Here is a 9,797-nt window from a genome sequence, read left to right as displayed (position 1 = left end):
GTTCGAGACCATCCTGGGCAACTTGGCCAGACCTCCTCTCTACAATAAATAAAAAATTAGCCGGGTGTGGTAGCGCGCACCTGTAGTTCCGGCTACTTGGAAGGCTGAGGTGGAAGGATCGCCAAGCCCAGCAGGTCAATGCTGGGGTGGCCATGAGCATGCGTGCCACTGCACTCCAGCCAGGGCGACAGAGTGAGGCTCCAATTCAAAAAAAAAAAAAGAAAGATGCTGAGGTGGAAGGATCATGTGAACCCAGGAGGTTGAAGCTGCTGTGAGCCCTGATTGTCATGTCATGCCACTGCACTCTAGCCTGGGCAACAGAGTGAGACTCTGGACTTGAAAAAAAAAAAAGGTAGAACAGAATTCAGAACTCCAAATGGTTTCTTTGTATCAATGACTATGTAATTAGTGATGACATATTTAGAAGAAAATATACAAAAACTCATGCAGGTTTTGTTTTACAAAAATAAAATGTGATTCTCCAGTTTTTCTAACATGAACAGTGAAGATGCGGTGGGCCATTTTCCGGACATTTCCTTTGGGCTCAAAATGGCTCTTCTAGAAGTCTTCTCCAGCCCCAACATGCTACTCCCTCCTCTCGTGTTCCTGCTCTTGACCGTCTCCTTCCCCTCATTTCTCTTCCTGGGTAAATTTCTACAAACGACTTCCTCTTGTACCTTTTCTGATTAGTTAAAATACAGGTGTTATTTTGTATCTTGTATAATTTCTTTCATTCATAGTCTTTCCTTTACAACCTTACTTCCCTATTTTTCTGTTTCCTGTTGGTCTGTTTCTGACATTTTGTTGTTGTTTCTTCAGCTGGATATGACAAGGGCCATTTTATACAAATTATGGCTATACAATATGCAAGTGGGGCCTTGTCTCAAAAACAACAACAAAACAAACAAAAACAAAGAACATTAGCCAGGCATGGTGATGCATACCTGTAGTCCCAACTATTTGGGAGGCTAAGACAGGAGGACCGTTTGAGCACAGGAGTTTGAGGCTGTAGTAAGCTGTGATCACTCCACTGCACTCCAGCCTGGGTTACAGAGAAAGACTCCAACTCAGAAAAAAGAGAGAAAGGGAGAGAGGGAAGGGGGAGGGAGGGAGGGAGGGAGAGAGAGAGAAAAGAGAAAGAGAGAAAGACTCCATTGCCATGCTAGACTCTGGTGTGGCCATGTGCTCTTTGAGCTATGACTGTCGCCATGTTTCCTGGCTTTGGCTCCCTCCCCTACCCTGAGGAGGTGAATCTCCTCTTTCTTTCTCTCTCTAATTTACTTTCAAATAAACTTTATTTTCTAATCCAAAAAAAAAAGAGAGAGAGAAAGAAAGAGAGAGAGAGAGAGAGAGAGAGAGAAAGAAAAGAAAAGAAAGAGAAAATTTCTAGGCATCTCCTGGCCAGCTACTCTCTTAAGCCAAGTACAACCTGGCAAAGGTTGCTCAGGTGAGCCATTAACTTACCAGGTTCACCAGCCAGTAAAGGGTGGGTGTCCAGATATATCACTCACAGGGTTTATGACAATAGGTAAGAGCACAGTGTTTATTTATAGTTCAGGTGAAACTAATTTTTCCCCCAGTATGGAAGCTTTCTTTGCATGTGTTGATTGGAGCTTCATTCTACACATGTTTCTGTTGGCGTTAGGAGTGTGTTTGACTACAATCACAGGCAACCTAATTATTACTGGCTTAAACAAATACAGATTTGTTTTTCCCACGCGGACTCAGAAATAGCAATGTCATTAGGAACGCAGTCTCTTTGTCATTTCTCTGTCATCCTTAGGATGTTGGTTGTATCCTCAATTTGTCCCCTCATGGTCACCTAATGGCTGCTATACCCCAGGCCTCATCCCTGTTTCAGGCAAGAAGAAGTAAGAAAGGGAAGTGTTGGCACCAACAGACTTCCGCTTTTGCTTCATAGAATGTAACAATATCACATGGCTACCCCTGGCTTCAGGAGAGGCATAGAAGTCCAGCTTTTGGCTTTTTTATCTTCAACAATAGAGATAGGCATGAGATAATGGAGTTGGAGATGGAAGTTGGGCCAGTTCTTCTGTAGTATTTGCTCATTAAAGCCTTCATTTTTTTAGCAGTATTTTTGGAGGAGTTATTTACTGACAACTAATGGTGGGCAGTGTGCAAGTTTCCTTAAAGGAGGAACAAGATAAGCTAGGGGGCTTCAGGGGGCTTGTCATTTGGCGCATAAGTAGACCAAGACGTCAACATCTATTCAACGTGACACAGACTGTGAGAAAGGGATGGCTTTCCCGTGCCGTTCCATAGAACAGGGAACACAGAGGACGGATGGGGCCAGTTGAGCTGAGAGAAGGCAGGTGGTCAAAATGTGTCGGTAGGACGTGTCTTGGTGTCTCCTGTGACTGTGGATGAGAAATAGACAGGGACTGAAGTGAAGTCTTACTTTGTAGCTTTGGAGGATGGGTGGGTGGTTAGATTCAAAGTCTGACTGTGGACATGCGAAGTCTGAAGTGCTCCTGGGGGTCATTTGGGAGGAGCTATCCAGTAGGCAGTCAGAAAAATAATGATGAACACAAATTCAGTCCTCACTCTGGGCCAAGCACAGTGTGCCAAGCACTTCATGTGGGAGAGCGCTTGCAAGTCTCACATCACAGCTTGTGCCCATTGCTACCACCTCTATCTTACGGAAGAGAAAATCGAGAATCAGAAAGGTTAACTAACTCATCTAAGATCACACAGCAAGAAAGTGGTGGCACCATATTTGAGCCAACCTAGTCTGACCCCAGTTTCTTCTCCTAAACATTCATTCATTCAACACACCCACACACACACACACACACATACATATTTATTTTTATTTTTTATTTTTAAGTTGGAGTCTCACTCAGGCTGGAGAGCAGTGGCATACTCATGGCCACCCAAGCGTTGACCTCCTGGCCTCCGGCGATCCTTCTGCTACAGTCTTTCAAGTAACCAAAACTATAGGTGCACACTACCATGCCTGGCTAACTTTTTTGATTTATTGTAGAGATGAGGTATTGCCAAGTTGCCCAGGCTGGCCTGGAACCCGTGGGCTCAGGCAATCCCCTCACCTTGGCCTCCTCACCTCGGCCTCCCAAAGTGCTGGGATTACAGGCTTGAGCCACTGTGCCCGGCCCATTTAGCAAATATTTAATGAACACGTATGACAGGCCAGGCACTGCTCTAGGGGCAGGGATTACAGTGGTATAAGAAAGACATAATTCTTAAGCTCAAGGAGATTTTATTTTATTGTAAATTAAAAAAAAAACTCATAATGTTATATAAGTAAATTTTGTTATAACATATACAATGAAACAATTGAAATTATATAACTTTTGAAATATATAACTTTTATACATAATCTATTGCAATAATGTAATTACACATAACAATAACAAGTTAATTTTAGTGGTGATACCACTACCACTGAACCACATTGCCTCGTGGCAGAACTGGAACTCAGAGTGAGCAGAGTTGGGGCGGCAAAGAGCCTGACCTGGAGCTAGTGCTGGGATGGGAGGTGACACTTCTGCCAATGAGACTTGAGCCGATGGTGACAGTTTTGACCAGCGCTTTGTCAAGAGCAGATTGGAGTTAAGCGTATGCAATATACCCAAGGCAAGGTGACTCTGGACAGTGGCCAGGCCAGGACTGAGTTCCAAGGTCAGATAGTACTGGCAGTACTTGGATTTGGCTCAAGTCTCTCTCTCTCTCTCTCTCTCTCTCTTTTTTCCTGTAATTTTGGCATGGAGTTGAAAATACGCAAAAAGAGCCTGAGTTGGCCTCAAGCCGCCTCTGTTTCTTTTCTATCCACAAGGGTATGATCAGAGACAGGAATTTTTATGGGAGGCTCTGTTTTATTAATTACATGAGGTTGAATATCAAGTTACATTTCAGAGACCCAGGCCTGGGAGTCACACAGTGAAGGGTCATGGATTTCACTAACCACCATAAACTTCAGTGGAGTTTTTATTAAATAAGGATGAGACATTTTCTTGGGTTAAAGAAAAGAAATTGCACATCCAAAGAAAAGAGGACAGTTAAGGCCGCGTTCATTGCACTTTGCGTTTCGTGATCAGGTTTGCTTGGGAATTAAGGAGAAACGGAACTTAGTTAAATTACACGTTGATTGTTCAATCAAGATAGGAGCAAGTGAGAGAATGAAAGACAAATCAAGGAAGAGAGCTCATTAAGGGGGAGGAGGGAGACATTTCTTTAGGAGAATGATGGAAGTCTTAGAATATAGTCTAGGCAGATATGAAAAGGAAAAATGTCTTGGAGGCCAAATTAGACATATCTGAGACTGAACAGGAGAAACACATTCATCTAACTGCTTCTATCTGATGAAGGAATTGTTCTTAGGACCTGCTGTCTGCTCTGAGATCAGAGAGGGTAACAGACCTCAGGGAAAAGACAAGAATAATTCCCCAGAGAGTTCCTGAAATTAGGAAACCATTGAGGAAGCTCTCTATAAAATTGAAGATAGGCATTTCCTAATGAGAACAATTGGATAAGCATCCCTGGAGGACTGAGACAGCCATGAGCAATATTTGGACAGATGTGAATGGGAAAGCTTGAGAAGTCAGGATAAAATACTGAAGGAATTGGGTCATAAATTGGAAAGCAGTACAGTTATCATTGATGGGGAAGTAGGAATTGCCTGTGCCCAGAAGAAACAAGCCAGGAAAATTTATGGAATTAGAACCTTCCCCAGGGAATGCACAGGGTAAATAAAACATACTACCAGAGGTCCAGGCAAAATAGAAAATAAATCGAGATCAGTCTTGAGTTGGATATTGATCTGATGAGATGAGACCTCTTGAGTGGGATTAAACAACTCAGGGAAGTGAAGATAAACAACATTGGTTTGAAAATTGTATGCTTTGGAAAACTGTTCACTCCTTGACTTGGTATCAGATACTCTGGAGAACCTCAAAGGAAAAAAAATCTAGAGGAATAAATTAGAAAGACAAATGCCTGGGCCAGAAAAACAATATGAAAGCAAACAGAAGGAAAATGCCACCCTAGCAAGAGTTATCATTCTACGCTCAACAGAGAATGACAGGGGTCAACCAAGAAACAGGCTAAACTGTTGAAATCTCAGCTGAGGGTTCTGATGGCAATAGAAGGACACAGAACACTGGAGACCTATCACACCTGCTGTGGCTTGAAGTTTGTCCTTTCCAAAACTTATGTTGAAATTAAATCCCCAATGTGGCAGTACTGAGAGGTGGGACCTTTGAGAGGTAGCTGGGTCTCGAGGACTCTGCTCTCATGCGTGGATTCACCCATTCATGGATTAATGGATGAATGGGTTATCACAGGAGTGAAACTGGTGGCTTTAGAAGAAGAGAAAGAGAGACCTGAGCTAGCATGGTCAACCCCCTCATCATGAGTTATCCTGGACCACCTTGGTACTCTATAGAGAGCCTTCAGCCTTAACACCGAAATTCGGTCCCTTGACCTTGGACTTCACAGCCTCCAGATCTGTAACAAATACATTTTATTGCTTTATAAATAGTCCAGTTTCAGGAATTCTATTATAAGCACAGAAAGTGGACTAAGACGACACCCATTCAGAAAATAGATGGATCAGAGGGAAATGTTAAAGGCCTGAAACTTTCAAAAGTGAAAGAAAGATAGGGTCTCCAGGAGCATAAAACAGCTGTAGGCTCTCACTAGGACCCTGGACACGGGCATCAGAGCCATCCCTGTGCATCATCAAGAAGATACTGAAGATGAAACCGGCAGAAGCTATTTTGGTAGGAGGTTGTAGAAATAAGCAGAGACTACCCAAATGAGAACACGTAGAGGTTACTCATTCAGAGCTCAATATGGCAAAGGAGTCAGCTACCATCACATGCACTTGACAAAAACTCAAAGGCAAACAGGGGATAGGAGAGCTTGAGACTCCAAGTCAAAAAAAAAAAAAACCAGGAAAAAAAAAAAGAAAAATGGGGAAGGTTTCAGATGTGCTCTGATTGGAGGTTGTTAGCAGGGGAATCCAGAGGCAGGCTAATAGGAAGTGGAGCATCATATGTGCTTGCTATGGGGAGCAAATTGGACTTTCTGTGGTTGGTACTTGAGTTGGAACCCAGGGCAAAAAAGTTTTGGAAGCTAGCCGTCATCGGCCAAGTCCTGATTGTTCTAGACTGGTTGCTATAGAAATTGTGATTCAGAATTCTATTGTTTATCATCTGACCATTGTTCATGTATATATTCTTTTTTTTTTTTCAAGGGTGAAACTGCTCAGGAAGCAGGTTTTATGGGCTTATGAATTTCCTTAGCAGGAATGAATTGTAAATGGGTAATTATAAAAAAATGTAGAGGCATGGTCCTTATCAGGGACCCATTCTCAATGCATCACTAAGGTGCCAGAGATGAGAGGTTCAGAGGGAGAGGAAAAGATGAGGTTCTGAATATGCAAAAAGGGAAAATAAATCACTTCTGAAAGACCTGATGTTAGGCAGTGTCCCTGTGACATTTCCCAGGAAGACAGTAAGCTTAGCTGGATTCTTTTTTTCCTAACATATAGTGCCTCAATTAACCTCTTGATGTGTGCTTTTGCCTATTAAACTGTAAGATCCCAAGTCATGAATTCTGGACAACTGATTATAGAATGACTGGCATTTGCTGGGTGCAGCGGCTCAAGCCTGTAATTCTAGCACTTTGGGAGGTTGAGATGAGAGGATAGTCTGAGCTCATGGGTTCGAGACCAGCTTGGGCAACTTGGTGAGACCTCATCTCTACAATAAATCAAAATATTAGTTGGGCTTGGTGGCGCATGCCTGTAGTTCCAGCTTCTTGGAAGGTTGAGGCAAAAGGATCACCTGAGCCCAGCAGGTTGAGGCTCCAGTGGCTGTGAGCATGCCACTGCATTCCAGCCTGGGTGACAGAGTGAGAAGCCAACTCAAAAAAAAAAAGAATGACGGGCATTCAAGCAGGGCCAAGACCAAGAGGTCTTTATTTTTTCAAGCTACCTTATTCTCGGATGACACTGAGGTTGTGCTGTGTAATTCTTATTAGGACAGTAAAGTTTAGACTAAATACCGATTTTTGAAAATGTCACTGTGGTTAGCGTAATTTTTCTAGGGTGGGCGTTTGCTTGTGTTTTCTAAAGTTTGGGATGTGTGACTGATTCTGTGATACTCTTGTACTTGTGAGTCCTTGGGATTCTTGAAAGTGATATGCATGAAAGATTTGGAGTTTGAAGCCCGGTGCGGTGTTGTGCTTTTAAAGTTTCAGCAACTCAGAGGCTGAGGCAGGAGGATCCCTTGAAGCCTCGCCTCTAAAAAAAGAGAAAAAAAAAGATCTGGGTTCTCTGATGGAACTACTTCCATTTCAGTGGTCTACACCCAGACTCAAGCTGCTAATAAACCCTGACTTTGACTGAGAGAGACCCCCTGACTGAGGCCAAGCAGAAAGATAGCCTTGGGAAGGTTGATCGTGGTGTTTTAATTCCTTTGAACTTTTACTAAAAAATTTTGTGTTTAAGTTATTTGGCCTTCAATTTCATTTTGAGAATTTAATAATGGGAGAAGTTTCCAAATTTGGAATATTATTATACTATTGACTTTATTATATAAAGTATTATTATATTGCCATTTGGTCTTATAACTGTATATTGGGCAACATGGTGAGACAAAATGTAAAAGTAAATCTATCAGAGAGGAAACTTTTGGTCTATAACTCTAGAATAATAATAATAATAATAATTTGAGTCAGGGTCTCACTCTGCTGCCCAAGCCAGTGGCAAGGATTATGGCTCACTGCAGCCTTGACTTTCTGAGCTCAAGCAATCCTTCTGCTTTATACTCCCAAATACCTGGGGCTACAGGCATGTGCCATCACACTTGACTAATTTTCTGATTTTTGAAATGAGGTCTCACTATACTGCCCAGGTTGATCTTGAATTCCTGGACTCAAGCCATATTCTTGCCTCAATCTCCCAAAGTGCTGGGATTACAGATGTGAGTCACCATACCTGGTCTAGAGGAATTATTTTAATTTACTATCCTTACCTATTTCAAAGCCATTTCAGGTTAACAATTCAAGTGTCCCCTAGTGGTCTGACTATACAAAGGGGCACAGCTTGATGTTGAGGGGGTGAGTATTTTTTATGCAGAATAAACCTCAGGTCTCCTTAAGCATTGCGGTGAGAGAGATGGGGAGAAGGAGTCTGATCGACAGTACATAGTCTGGGAATGTTTATCTTGGACCCAACAAGAAGTGAGAACCACTATTTCTTAAAAATTCTTGTTTTGGGAGCACTAAATATTGCATGGGATGTGCCATCTCCCCAAATCAATCAACCCAGGTCTGAGGTTGGAGTTCTCCAAAAGTAGACCCTGAAACAAGGATTTGAGTACAAGTGGTTTATTTGGATGATGCTTCTTGGAATCAGGTGAGGGAATAGGGAAGTGAGACAAAATCAGAAAAGCAAATAAAGGAGCCATTGATGGGTAAGGAGCTCTCTGGGCAGCTGGGGCTCAGTTTTGCCAGGAAACCTCTGAAAGCGAGTGCAGACCATGCCTCGGAGGAGCTATCTTGGAGAGGGGAGGGTGCTGGAATCTGGCCACCAGTTCCTACTCCTTGACTGTTGAGAATTATTCCCGTGATGGTTAACTTCTCAGTAGAGGGGCTAATCATGTTTCTGTGGCCAGAGAATGCAGGGATTTGAACTAGAAAGCCATCATTGTTGGGGGTGTGGGGAACTCTCTTTGGAAGCTCATGGTGGCCTCCAGGGTGTCCAAAAGAACAGAATAAAGCTATACTAGATAGAGCAGTGCGATGCTGGTGCAGAAATAGAAAAGTTTTTGATATAACACAATAAAAAATCCCAGAAACAGATGAATAGATGGAACAAAACTTAGCATGCTATCAAAAATATTTCTCATTTATAGGGGACGATGGTTTATTCAATAAATAGTATTAGCACAATTTACTTATCATTTGGGGGGAAAAATAAGCTATATTCTTAGTTGATAACCAAAATAATTCCAGATGAATTAATAAGCCAGATATAAGCAAACAAAACCGCAATACAAACAAAAAACTCCAATATAAATCTAGACATGTCAAAGAGAAAGAGTGGTAAGTTTTACTATATTAAACATAAAAGCCTTTCTTTTTAAAAAGGTAGGGTAAAGTTGAAAAAGTGAGCTGTAGATAGGAAGGAAATACTGGAAACATACCAGAAAGAGGATTAATACTCAGAATAAAAATCTTTACATCAACAACAAAAAGACAACCCAAAGAAAACGGGTAGTAGGTAATAGTGGTGCATGCCTGTCGTTCCCAGCTACTTGGAAGGCTGAGGAGGAAGGATGGCCAGAGCCCAGCAGGTTGAGGCTGCGGTGGCCATGGGTGTGACACTGCACTCCAGCCTGGGTGACAGAGTGAGACTCCAATTCAAAAAAAAAAAAAAAAAAGAAAAGAAAAGAAAAGAAAAATGGGAAAATGATCGGGGAATTTTCAAGATTGAGAAACACAAAGACCAGATAAACATATTCCACTTCACCAGGAGTCAGGAAAATGCAAAAAAAAAAAAAAAAGGAGAGATAGAGAAAGACAGATATCCTTCCCTCCCTCCGTCCCCTTTTTCTCCTCCCTTTCTTCCCTTATTTCCTTTTCTTTCTTTCTTCTTCTTTTTTTTTTTTTTTTTTTTTGAGTTGGAGTCTCACTGTCACCCAGACTGGAGTGCAGTGGCCGCTCCCGGCCACCGCAGCCTCGACCTGGTGGGCTCCGGCGATGCTTCCGCCTCAGCCTTCCGAGTAGCCGGAATTACAGGCATGCGCTAC

The sequence above is a fragment of the Carlito syrichta genome, unplaced genomic scaffold, assembly GCF_000164805.1.
Source record: "Carlito syrichta isolate Samal-C Ts95f unplaced genomic scaffold, Tarsius_syrichta-2.0.1 Scaffold306611, whole genome shotgun sequence".
NCBI lineage: Eukaryota > Metazoa > Chordata > Mammalia > Primates > Tarsiidae > Carlito > Carlito syrichta.
This window is presented reverse-complemented; position numbering follows the sequence as displayed.